A 13,839-nucleotide genomic window follows, 5' to 3' on the forward strand; every position below is an offset into this window, starting at 1 on the left:
AGAGATTTGTGCCATGTTTGGTTTAGGCGTGAAAATGTTTTCATGGGAGAGAAATGATGCTATGACCACTAATTAAGGGTATTAAATAAAGTCTAATTACAAAATTACCTCCACAACTATGGTACTGTAGTAGTTACTCTAATTAATGAGGCTTTTGACCGTACGATTAGTGAATAATTGAGCACGGTCATTGTAGCATCACTGTAGACAATCATGATGAAACTTGAGTCATTAGATTCGTCTCGAAAAGTTACACTCATCCCTAAAAAGGTTTTGCTAATAGACTTCATTTAGTACTCTATGCGGACATTCGTCTTTTTGTGAAATTGTGATTTGACTCCTAACCAAACATGGCCTTGGATGCAAGATCTTGTTGCAGGTCTTATTTAGATGTATAAATTTTTTCATGTAAAATATTGAAATATTTTCGTTTTTATTTAATAATTATTGTTTTATCATAGATTCACTAGGCTTAAAAGATTCGTCTCGTAAATTATAAATAAATTATATAATTAATTATTTTGTTTAACTACATTTAATATTTCATGCATGCGTTTAAAGATTCGATGTCATGGAGAATTTTGTAAAGTTTTGGAATTTTAAAGGCATCTAAATAAAGGCGCAGTCATGTAAACGAAATTGAGAAACTATTATACGTAATTTGTTGTAATCAAATTGTAAATAAAATATACATGCTTGATTTGTATTAGCGTTCAAGTTTGATTTGGTCGCACAAATTAAGTTTCAAAGAAACCATGTGTGGCCAACAAAATGCTGTTAGCTGCGATGTGGACGCAGACGAACGGGCAAGCCAACGATTTTGCTGCTGAACAGTGCATGTCGCTGGCTCAAGCGGACGTCTCGCCACAAGCTTGGTTTTTTCTGCTTCTTCCTTTCTCTCACCCCCATCAGATTCCGTTCGCTATTCGCCCGTTACTGCTCTAAGCCCATACTACCGCCGTCCCGAAACCACTATTCGTTTAGCTTTCAAATTTTATCCCACAAAGATTATTCATCTAGATTTTAGTAAAATTCATTTAATTAAAATAAAAAAAAATACTAAAAAAGAATTGCATTGAGAAGGTACGGAGCCATTCAAATATTTAAGTAGATGTTACTTTTCTGGTTCCAATGTATTTATATTTATTGAAAATCTAGGGAACTAAATAAATAACATATTCTTCAATCACAACTGCTATAATTAATTAGAAGTAACATGATTGTCGTGGTGTGCAAACCCACAGTCGGGTGGCGTAGTGCACCCGTCTAAACCCAGAGGGTGAGTACTCGGGGGTTAACTTGGATTAGCCCAATCTTGGTGGAAGAACGCGATGAACACAGCAGATTTAGAGTTGTTCGAGCCGCCGGAGCGTAATACCATACGTCCACTGTGTATTGTATTGCTTGCGCTCTCCAGAGGTTCAGAGCAGGGTTGTTCGGAGTGAAACCGAGCTTGTATTGTGAGAGTCTTGGCGTGTCTAGAGCTGAGTCTGTAGTGAGCTGCGGGCGCCTCCCTTTTATATCTCAAGGGAGGCGCGTACATGACCGTTAAGTCTCCGATAGGTGGGCCCAACGATGTAGTATACAATGACACTGTTCAGATATTATGGCATTGCAGGCGACGGAGATCTCATTCCTGGATTTCCTTGCTCTGTCCGTGGGAATCTTCCGTCCGGAATAGTCATGCCCTGTCTTGTCGAACGGCGCCAGGGTGTAACTTGCGGCGTTGCCTGCAGCGTAGCCGAACGGGCCGTGTAGCTTGCGGCGTAGGCGGTATGATAAAAAGGTGCCGCGCCGTCGTATCCGTTTAATGCGGCAGACGGGCTCTGTGCGGATGCGGGGCATGCGGCTGCACTGTCTACCTCGATAATATGCGGTCTACAGGGAGACCTGACAAAGGCTGCCCCGCGTGCCGCGGCGGCAGAGCACGCCTCAGCCACCCGCATTGAATGCGGTGGGTGGGCGAGTCTTCCAGCGGAAGACTCGCGCCCGCGCCTGCGCCTGCGGGACATGTGGCACCTCCGGACCCCGCCCCGGCGGTATGTTGGTTCTACGCGCGTGGGAGGTCCGGACGGACCCGGGGAGGTTGCGGACCCCTGTGGGGGGTCCGGGCCCTCGGCCGCTGGCATGGAGCTTCCCCTCCTCAGGGACACGTGGCGTCACCGGACCCGTCCCTGAGCGGGGAGCGGGTTCGGGGCCGTTGGCCCTGTGATGTAAGAGCCTGACCCATGGGACCCGGCTGCTTCGCCCCTTATGGCGTAGTTACGGATGACTACGCGAGTCCTGCCTTGCTGCAGTAGAAGTGGGTGTCCCTGCTACATGGTACCGACGGTGGCCCCCGGGCCCATCTCGGGAGAGGCGACGAACCCACAGGTGGGGCCACTACTGTGATTTGGCTCTGCATAACTTGAAGCCTCTAGCGTTAGACTATGCACACTGTAGGAGTTTTGTCCGGCTTTGACCATCCATCGGGTTTTTCACTGCCTCGTCACATCGCAATGGCTTACTGACTCGTGGCCCCCACATACAGTGGTACACCTAGTCACGCGAGCGACGCTCAGCATTGTTGCGGACGGGGTAAATGGAATTTTTACCACCAGCGTAGTTCCCGAAAAGCCTGGTCATGCCAGCGCTTTGTGCGCGCACGTCAGCTCTGCTTTCGCCTGGCTTCGCGCGCGGGCGATGGTTCAGATTCCACCTTTTCACACCTTTGTTTGTTACCCGCCCTCCCTGATAAGCGGGCCTGGGCCCCCTTGTCATGGACTGGGCGGCTAACACCAGGTGTGAGCGTCGCTTGGCTTCCAGCGATGGTTTCGGGGCGCACCGGATGGGTCAGGTTTAATTAAGGGCCGAACCGCATACTGCGGTTACTTTTCCGCATTCGCCTTCTTCCTTCCAAACCTTTGCGCCCCTTTACCTTCGAGCCTCCTCGCCCCTTGCTCTTCTACGCTGATTGTTCCTCGCCTCCATAGCAAGATGGCGTCCCTCGTTCGTCCCCGTCGTTTCCAAACCGAGGAGGAACTGAACATGGTGCGCCGCCTGCTTGGGTGGAGTCCACAGGAGACTACTTGGGGGATTCGAGCAGGCTCGGTTCCCCTCGGCGATCTGCGCATCGGGGAATTTGTGATGTTTATTTCGCACATTTCCACCGGCTTGGGGATGTCGATCTCTTCGTTCTTCCTGCTGCTGCTGGAGGATTTCGGCCTCCAGCTCCAGCATCTCACGCCCCACTCCATCCTCCTGACGTCAATCTTTGTCCACTTATGCAAGATGTTCGTGGGGGTGCGGCCCTGCATCATTCTCTTCCGCCACTTCTTCGTCCTGGTGAAGTCCTGGAAGGGCAAGGATGAAGTGGGGGCTTACTACTTCTAGACGAGGAGCGATTTGCGGACGCCCTACATCCCCGGGCTTACTGGCGGGAAGTGGGAGGATTGGCGCAAGGAGTGGGTGATTGCCACCACCGAAGCCAACGAGCGCCTCGTCATGCCGATCGAGGCACCCGCCTCCGACCGTCAGTCTTAGAGGGCCAAGCCGTCCCTACCGTCGGAGTTTGACTCCGTGCTGAGCAAGATCAGGGCACTGGCAGAGAGCGGCCTCACCGTGCTGCACGTGATCGAGGACTTCCTGAAGCGCCGGATCGCCCCTCTGAAGCAGCGGCCGCGTCCTGCCTGGAGCTTCACCGGGCCCCAAGACTGCAGCAGGACCCACCGCGGGGAGGATAGCGATCTGACCCAGGAAGCCCTGGAGGTCTTGGTGCGGGCGGTGACGGGGGAGATCTTCGTCCCGGAGCACCTGATCCTTCCTCAGGGTGTCGTTCCTCTTTGCGAGGACTCACGCCTGAGGACTGCGGTGCTGGCCAGTCTGCCGACCCTCGACGACGGTGGGCTAGCAGCGCGCCAAACTGAAGGCGACCCGGACCGTGGGATACGGGGAACAGGCCGTGCCGAGCGCCGCGGGGTTTGGCCCTACTGCCAAGGGCAAGCAGGCCGTGGCTGGTAGCTCCGCCGCGAGCGGTCCCAGCCAGGCCCGGAGCAGCTCCGGCGTATCACCGGAGGAAGCGAGCCGGCGCAGGTTGCACCGCAGCGACGGGACCCCAGTTATGGAGCCCGCCGCAAATCGTCGGAGGACCGTTGAGGACGCGGGCCAGGGTAGCTCCCGGGCCCCCGGCTCACACGGGACCCCTGGAGTAGCCACGCCGCCACCACCATCGCCGGGAGGTGCCTCCCCCTGGCAGCAACAGCAACAGCAGCAGCCACGAGGTGCGCCTCCGCCGCCGCCACGGCAGCAGCAGTAGCCTCCACCACCACCGCCACCAACAGGGCAGCACCAGCAGCCACGAGGTGTGCCTCCGCCGCTGCCACGGCAGCAGCAGCAGCCTCCACCACCACTGCCACCACCAGGGCAGCAGCAGCAGCCACGAGGTGCGCCTCCGCCGCCGCCACGGCAGCAGCAGTCGCCCAGCCTCCGTGGACGCTGGAGACCCGGCGCTTCGGGGTAAGTGTTCTTCCGTTCATTCCCCTTATTCCCGGAGCTTCGCTTTTTGCTAAAGGCTTCTTCTCTTTGTTTGCCAGGGCCTCTCGCCCAGGCAGCTCTTCCACCACCGCTGGCTCGTCAGCGGGGGTCCAGGCGACCGGCGCCACGGCGGCAACGGTGGAAGCGACGGCGGATGTGGGGAGCTCAGGTGCGGCGACCTCCGCTAACCCGATGGCACCCAACACGGTGGCAGCAGATGCGCCAGTGCCAGGCACAGCAATGCCCGACGCGGTGGCCCCCGAGGCCCTAGCTACGGTGGCAGTCGCGCCGACACCGGGCTTGGCGACGGCGAGCACAGCGGCAGCGGGCGTGGGAACGGCGAGCACCTCGGTACCCGAGGTCCCGACGTCTGTGCCGGATATCCCCTCCTCCAGCTCCCAACCTGCAGCAGAGGAAGAGCTGGAGGTGGTCTCTGGTAGGCGGCTCTTGCAGGGTCCCCCAGAGGAGGATGCGGTTCCCCTCCCCCAGGTGCTGGTCCGGGTCCGGCGGACGATAGAAGAGGCGACCTCTACTGCCGAGGCGGCATTCCGGCGGGAGTGGGCAGCTCTAGAGAGCAAGCGTCAGCGCCTCGGCGACTGACATATCCGCCTGGAGGAGCGCACGAAGGCCGAAGCCTCCCGTGCCGCCACCGCCGGGTCCGAGTTTGAGGCCGACCTTGAGTTCGCGGCGTCGGGACGGGAGAAAGCCCTGGCGCTGCGGGAGGAGGCCATAGCCAAGGAGGAGGCTAGCCTCGTGGCCCAGCTATCCGAGTTCGAGTCTCGCAGCCAGGGACTCGAGGTCCGCAAGCTAGAGCTCGACAAACTCTCCGAGTCCCTCCAGCAATGGCGCCAGGAGCTGCAGGAGACCGCCAGCCGGCAGGCTGTTGCCGAGATAGAGCTCGAGGGGGAGAGGAAGTCCCTTGCTCGGCGGGAATCCCTCACCACCAGCATGGAGCAGGCCCTTGCGCGCCAGTGCGAGTGTCTTAAGAAATTGAAGGAGTCAGCGGCGCGGAAAGAGGCCTCGCTCCACGTGAAGGCCCGCCAGCTGGAGGCGGCTCAGGCGGCACTGGATGCCCAGGTGCAGGAGGCGGTCCAGGAGGCAGTTCGGAAGCTGCAGGATGACCAGCTCAGGGGGGGCCCAGCGAATCATCGACTGGGCGAGCGAAGCAAGCTCAGCTCTAGTGCCACTTGGAAGCTCTGGTGCCACTTGGAATGAGTTCAATCCAAGTGGCGGAACCGCCAGCTTCAATTACTGACGCCCTCCCAGTGCTGAACTCTGCTTCAGATAGACTCCGACGCCTGGAGCCGATCCTTGCCGGCCACCTTGAATTCGAGGGCCGCGACCTGTGCCGGATGGTGGCGGAGTACATTTTGACCTGCCTCCGGAGCCACGACCCTGCCATCTCGCTAGCCCCCGTCGTCGATGGTCCAGTGGCGGAGACGGAGGCCTCCGCTCGAGAAAGCGTGCGGGATGTCGTCGACTTCGTAGCTGCTTATTTCAAGCGGGAGCCTGCATATTCCTGAGCTGGACCATCACAGCAGGCGAACTTTTGTTTTTTGTGTTATGTAAAAACTTTGTACTTGTTGAAATTTTAATAAAAGAAAATTTCAACTTAGCTGTTTGTCAGTTGCTCTGATTTGCGGTATGCAGCACCCCAGCGCCCTAGCCCCCTGGTAGATAGGTTCAGTTGTTAGAACCTATCTGCCATCCGAGCCGAGAAGATGCTCCGGACCCCCGTATGAGGTTGAGCAAGTATCCTTGGGCATAGGTGTAGCATAGGTTGCAAGTCAAACGAGCGACTTATTCTCTGTATAGCTGAAAAAACTACAGAGAGGAAAATCAAACTCGCTGGGATGGTAGTAATGATACTGCAACTTAGCTGTTTGACGCATACAGAATCGATCCTTGGTGTCTGGCTCAAAGCGAACGCTCCGGGGCCCCTGGGAGACAGGCTCAGTTGTTTTGAGTCTATCTACCACTGAGACTGGACCTCGATCTGCATGAAGCCTTAAAGCTGATGCCGGGACCCTCTGGGAGGTAGGCTCAATGGTTTGAGGCTAGCTACCACCAGTCAAGCCCTAACCTGCATACCACTCAAAGTCAAAGCTTAGTAGCAGTCCTGCGGGACTTATTCTGGACCGGCCCCCAAGCTAGTACGAGGTCCGGGGCCCCTGATACGCAGGTCCAGGCAGCTCAATGCTTGTTACAGAGTGGTGGAGTGTGTAGGCTTAGGGTACGGAACCAGGCTAAGTCGCTACACAGGGCTCCGGACACTCCAGGAAACAAACACGACTTTACCGGACCTGGCTCCGACATTCCGGACCCCTCCCTAGCAGTGGGTGATGCCATTCTGTCGTACTAGATCCTTTGAGATATGGAGCTGGACCAGCCGTGTAGGACTTAGGAAGCCAACCCTTGAGCTAGAATGAGGTCCGGGCCCCTAATTACCCAGCTCCGGGTACTAGAGCACTCGTTATAGGGTGGTGGAGCATGTAGGCTTTGGGTACGGAACCGGCTAAGCGGCTACATGGAACTCCGGACCACCCCAGGAAACAAGTACCCCCTCTGCAGAGTAGGTCCCTAGGGGTCCAGACCATTCTCCCAGCAGCAAGGGGGTCCGGACCTGTACGACAGTCCGGCAACTCAAAACAGATCTTAGCTGTAGCGACAAGAGTGAAAGTCCGCACGGGGGTTAGAAAGGTAAAAGCTCGAGAATCGAAATGCAAAATAAGATTTTGACACAAAGGCAAAACTAGGGGCAAATCTTTCCTTTGCAACTTGATATACATGGCTTGCGCGATGGATGCCAGAAGCCGGGTTTATGAGGGCGGACCTCTACCGCTCTGGGCCGCGCATTAATGCTAGCCGATGGTGCGATGGATGCCAGAGGCCGGGTTAATGAGGACGGACCCCCACCGCTCTGGACCGCACGCTAATTCTATCTTATTACAAAGGAAAATTCATTTTCCTGCTCTGTCTAAGTGTAGAACTTACGCAGATGCTCTATGTTCCATGGGTTGGGTAGCGGCACCCCTTCTTCTTTGGCATGGCGAACGCATCCAGGCCGGCATACTTCTGTAACCTTGAAGGGACCCTCCCAGCTGGGGGAGAGTTTGTGGAGCCCTGCTCGGTTCAGAATCCGCCTTAGGACGAGGTCCCCAGCCCGGAGCTCCCTACTGTGCACGAACCGTTGATGATAGCGCCTGAGCGCCTGGTTGTAGTGTGCATTTCGGATTGCTGCTCGCCACCTTCGTTCGTCAACGAAGTCCACATCATCACGCCACAGTTGTTCCTGCATGGATTCATCAAAAGCCTGGACCCGTGGTGAGCCCAGGTGAATTTCCGGGGGAAGGCATTCTTCAGCCCTGTAGACCAGGAAGAATGGGGTCTCCCCGGTGGCTCGGCTGGGTGTGGTCCGGTTGCCCCATAGTACGCACGGAAGCTCATCAACCCATTTTGCACCATGCTTCTTCAAGCAGTTATAGGTGCGGGTCTTGATTCCCCTAAGGACCTCTGCATTCGCTCTCTCGACCTGTCCATTACTGCAGGGATGTGCCACGGACGCAAAGCATAGCTGGATGCCGATGTCCTCGCAATACTCTTGGAAGAGTCTGCTTTTGAATTGGGTCCCGTTGTCCGCGATGATGCGGCTTGGGACGCCAAATCTGCACACAATGGACTTGAGGAATGCGACTGCTGATTTTTTGGTGATGTTCACCACATGGGTAACCTCTGGCCATTTTGTGAATTTGTCAATGGCGATGTAGAGGAACCGGTACCCGCCGACGGCCCGGGGGAACGGCCCCAGGATATCCACGCCCCATACGGCGAATGGCCATGAGGGTGGGATCATTTGCAGAGCTTGAGCCGGTATGTGTATTTGCTTTGCATGGAACTGGCATGCTTTGCAGGACCTTACCAGCTCAACCGCATTCTGGAGTGCTGTCAGCCAGTAGAAGCCATGCCGAAAGGCCTTACCAACAAGCGTGCGAGATGAGGAATGACTTCCACACTCATCTCCATGGATCTCCGCGAGCAACTCGCGGCCCTCTCCCTGGGAAATACACCGCATGAGGATACCATTGGCACCATAGCGGTAGAGATCCCCTTCTACCACCGCGTAGCGTTTAGCCAATCGTACTATGCGCTCAGCGGACACATTGTCATCAGGAAGGATATTGTCTTTCAGGTAGTCCCGGATCTCGGAGATCCATGCATCGGGACCTCCCTGAGCAGGCGGGAGTGGCTCTATGAGGCCTCCAGGGTCCTCAACAGAGCACACAATACAGGGCGGGCACCACAGATGGAATGCCGCCAAGACTGCTAGCTTCGAGGTGCTAGCTTGATCCCCTTCACCAGTTCGGCAGGCTGGGCGGTAGGTCTCAGTAACCATCTTTCGAAGACGCCCTCGGGCACGGATGCCCAGCTAGATGCTCTCGCAGAGAGATCATCTGCTACTGAGTTGAATTCGCGGGGAACATGTTGCAGTTCCAAGGCATCGAAGTCCTTCTCGAGCTTCCTCACGTGAATGAGGTATGCCGCGAGCTGGGGATTGTTGCAGCTACAATCCCCTCGGACCTGCTTGATGATTAGCTGAGAATCTCCCTTCACCAGGAGCTGCCGGACCCCCAGAGACAGGGCTTGTGTCAGGCCAAAGATCAAAGCTTCGTACTCTGCCATGTTGTTGGTGGCTTTGAACTCAAGGTGCACCATGTACTTCAGCTGATCTCCGTTTAGGTCGATGAGGACCACACCAGCTCTAGCCCACTGTTTGCGGACGGACCCATCGAAGAAGAGTGTCCAGTGGGGCTCGGTGAAAAAGGGTGTCCTAACTTCCGGCTCCGGGGATCCGGCGTTGAGCTCCGGACCCCCAGAATTGCTTGGGGAAGGAGTCCATTCTGCTATGAAATACGCCAGGATTTGGCTTTTGACTGCATGGCGAGGCTGGAAGTCCAGCTGGAACTCAGCCAACTCTGCTACCCACTTGGCGATGTTGCCCGTGGCATTGGAGTTGTGCAGGATCGCTCTTAGCGGGTAAGAGGTCACTACGATAACTCTGTGTGCCTGAAAATAGTGGCGCAGTTTCCTAGATACAATAAGTATGGCATAGATAAGCTTATGCGTCTCAAGATACCTGGCCTTTGCCTCGTGGAGGACTTCGCTGACGTAGTAGACTGGCTTCTAGATGGTCCGGATCCTGGCCACCGGGTCCGGCTCGCCCATATCCACCACGTCAGATCCTTGGGCCCCCAGCGGTTCTGGTTCCCACTAGGTCGAGTCTCCTCCGGACCCCTTTGTCTGGGGTCCGGACCTTCAGACATAGGATTGGCTGCCGGACCCCCATGTCCGCGGTCCGGCTCACCATCCTTGGCCGGGGAGACCCTAGTGTCCCCCTAGCGAGCTTGCTCCGTCCTCTCGGCGACCAGCACCATGCTGACCGCCTCTGCAGATGCAGTAAGATACAAAAACAAAGTCTCACCTTGCTCTGGAGCCACCAATACTGGTAGTGAGGTGAGGTGTTGCTTCAATTCCTGGAAGGCTTACTCAGCCTCTTCAGTCCAAGTGAATGGACTGGACCTCCTCAATAGCTTGAAGAAGGGGAGGGCCCTCTCAGCCAGCCTCGAAATGAAGCAGCTAAGAGCGGCCAGAGATCCAGTAAGCTTCTGGACGTCCTTGATGCGGCCGGGAGACCTCATCGCCTCGATCGCCTTGATCTAGGTTGGGTTTGCATCGATGCCTCGATGTGAGACCAGGAAACCCAGCAGCTTCCCTGCCGAGACGCCAAAAATGCACTTCTCGGGATTCAGCTTCGTGCGCGTGGCGCGCAGTCGGTCGAAGACGAGGGACAGGTCCTCAACTAGTGTTGACCCTACCTTAGTCTTGACTACAATATCATCGACATACACCTCAACTATATCTCTAATTAGATTATAGAAAGTTTTGTTCATAGCTCGTACAAACGTGGGAAAGGCATTCCGCAGACCATAAGCCATGACAATATAGCAATAAATTCCATCCACTGTTACAAAAGCAGTATGTTTCCTATCCTCTCTAGACATCTGAATCTGGTGGAAACCAGAGTATGCATCTAGGAAAGACAAAAGGTCACACCCGGAGGTGGAGTCCATGATCTTATCGATACGTGGAAGAGGATAGGGGTCTCTAGGACATGACTTGTTGAGGCTGGTGTAGTCGATGCACATCCGAAGCTTCCCGTTGGCCTTTGGGACGACGACCGTGTTGGCCAACCACTCGGGGTGGTGGACCTCCTCAATAAAGCCAGTGCGTAGCAACTTGCGGACTTCTTCACGGATGAAGTTCTGCCGCTCCACAGACTGCTTCCGAGGTTTCTGGCGTACCGGCGTGGCGTCGGGGTAGATCCTCAGATGGTGCTCAATCACTTCACTGGGGATCCCAGGCATCTGTGACGGTTCCCAAGCGAACATGTCCATATTTGCCCGGAGGAAAGTGATGAGCGCGTCTTCCTATTTATCCTCCAGGTTTCCCGCGATGCGGGTGGTCCTAGAGGAGTCCACTCCGATCTGCACTGTCTTCACGGGAACATAGTCCGGATCAGACGACTGAACCTTAGGTGCCTTTGCGGGCGCCCTGGCTCGCGAGGTGGATGGGTCCTCCTCGGAACGTGCAGCCTCTGCCGCCAGAGCATGCAGTTTCTCAACTGCAGCAACGGCAGCGGTGCGGTCACCCTGCACGGTGAGGACACCGGCAGGGGAAGACATCTTCAGGACCAAATACCCGTAATGGGCAATGGCCATGAAGCGGTAGAGAGCCGGCCTGCCAATGATGACATTGACGGGAGGTTCACCTCCGCAACATCGAACTGGACGCTCTCTGTGTCGAAGTTCTCCTCGGTCCCGAACGTGATCGGCAGAGTGATGCTCCCCAGAGGGAACACCGGATGTGGGCCCACTCCGGAGAATGGGCGAGAGGGAGTCAGCTTGGACTCCGGGATCTGTAGCTGCTTGAACGCTGCATAGCTGATGACATTGAGGCCAGCCCCACCGTCAATCAGCACATGATAGAGCATGATGTTGGCTAGTACAGGGGCGGTGACTAGAGGTAGTACACCAGCCCCGGCCATGTTCTCCGGGCAGTCAGATGGCCCGAAAGACATGGTGGTGTTCCTCCACCAGTGGTGCGGCGCCTCCTTCGGGACCCCCGGCTTCGCCGAAAGGACCTCTCGGTGAAGGGTCTTCACGTCCCGCTGAGAGATAAGCTCCCAGCTTCCGCCGTACATTACGTACAGCTTCTTGCAGCGGTCCTCGTTGTCAGAGTCGGAGTTGTCATGGCTGTAAACGCCCTTCAGCTCCCGAGCGAGGGATTGGTACCCCAGCTCCTTCTCCCCGACAGCGGTCTCACTGTCGGAGGCTTTCTCCTTGCCAGACCGCTGGCGAGGAGGGGGTGAGCCATCCTTGGAGGGCTGCTCACGCCGCCCACTGACCCGCTTCGTGAGTTTCTGGATCTCGCGGCAGTCAGCGGCGCTGTGGACACCGGTGGGATGAACTGGGCATGAACCTCCGTTGCCACCTTGCGGGCGCGGGCGCTTGCCATGCACATTCTGGCCCCTAGCCGCTGCCGCAGCAGCAGGTGCCGTTGCTGCAGCGACTGTACCACCGGGATGTGGCTCCCCGCGACCCCAGTTCTTGTTCTTCTTTTTCTTGCCACAGCCCTGGACGGTAGCCCCGGAGCCACCAGCCTTGGCGTCTCCGTCTTGGGGGGCTGAGTGCCATGAGCGGCCCTCAGTGGCCCTGTCACACTTGTCAGCCAGGGAGAAAAGCGGTAACGCTTTTCACCTCGTGCGTCGCCAGTTTCTTGAGCATCTTCTCATCACGTACCCCCTGACGGAAAGCAGTAATGATAGATGCGTCAGAGATACGAGGAATCGTACCCCGTACCTTGGTGAAGCGCGAGATGAATGCCCGGAGCGTCTCTCCGGGTTTCTGCCTCACGGCGTGGAGGTGAGCCTCCACACTATGCTGCTGGTACGCACTGACGAAGTTCGCAGTGAACCTCGCACAGAGCTCCTCCCAGGACTGAATCGTTCCAGGAGTGAGGTTCATGAGTCAAGTCCGGGCTGGCCCAGCCAAGGCTACATGAAAGTAGCTCGCCATGACAGCGTCGTTACCACCAGCTGCTGTGACGGCGGTAACGTACACCTGCAGGAATTCCGACGGATTAGTTGTACCGTCATACTTCTCCGGCAGGTGTGGGTGGAACTTGGACGTCCATGCCACCGCGCGGAGGTGATCCGCCAGCGCAGCGCAACCCACCCCAGCCACCGGGGTGCCCGTCTGTATCCGGGCGTTTCCCGGAGGCTTGGGTGCCACTGCATCCAAGTCGGCGTTGAGGTTGCGGCCCTCAATGTTGAGGCGGCGTTCTCGTGCCCTTTCCACGGAGATGCGGGCATCCTCACCCGTGCACCTGCGGTTGAGCTCCGCCCGCAGGTCTTCTGTTCGTGCACCCCTTACCGTGGGGGAGCACACGGACGCCGACGCACCGCCCTGGCGCCGGTGGTAGGGTACCATCGCATTGCCAAGCGGAGGTCGTTGCCCAGTCCTTGCAGAACTGGGGGAGGCCTGAGCCAGATGGAGGAGACGGTCAATGTCGTCCCGCCACTGCCTTAGGGCGTCTGGCGAGGCTGCAACAGCCGGAGGGTTGCGAAGCAACTCCCTAGTTGCCTCCAGCGCTCCGCCGCTCGCGGCTTGTGAGGGGGCCCTTGACGGGCGCCCTGACTCTTGCCGACATGCAGCGCGCGCCGCTGCCGACGGTGGCTACTCCACGGGCACGGTTGCCCCTGGCGCAGGAAGGCGAGAGGCGTGTGGCGCGGATGACGCCACACCCTCCGTCATCTCCACGTTGTCGTCGTGGTGGGAGTGCTCAACCACCCGAACCATGGAGATGGGGAAGAGATGAGCTAAAACTAGCTAAAGCACCCCTACCTGGCGCGCCAAATGTCGTGGTGTGCAAACCCACAGTGGGGTGGCGTAGTGCACCCGCCTAAACCCAGAGGGTGAGTACTCAGGGGTTAGCTTGGATTAGCCCAATCTCGGTGGAAGAACGCGATGAACACAGCAGGTTTAGAGTGGTTCGGGCCGCCGGAGCGTAATACCCTACGTCCACTGTGTGTTGTAATGCTTGCGCTCTCCAGAGGTTGAGAGCAGGGTTGTTCGGAGTGAAACCGAGCTTGTGTTGTGAGAGTCTTGGCGTGTCTACAGCTGAGTCTGTAGTGAGCTGCGGGCGCCTCCCTTTTTTATCTCAAGAGAGGCGCGTACATGGCCGTTGAGTCCCCGATAGGTGGGCCCAACG

This window comes from Panicum virgatum, chromosome 7K, assembly GCF_016808335.1.
Source record: "Panicum virgatum strain AP13 chromosome 7K, P.virgatum_v5, whole genome shotgun sequence".
In the NCBI taxonomy this organism is placed as follows: domain Eukaryota; kingdom Viridiplantae; phylum Streptophyta; class Magnoliopsida; order Poales; family Poaceae; genus Panicum; species Panicum virgatum.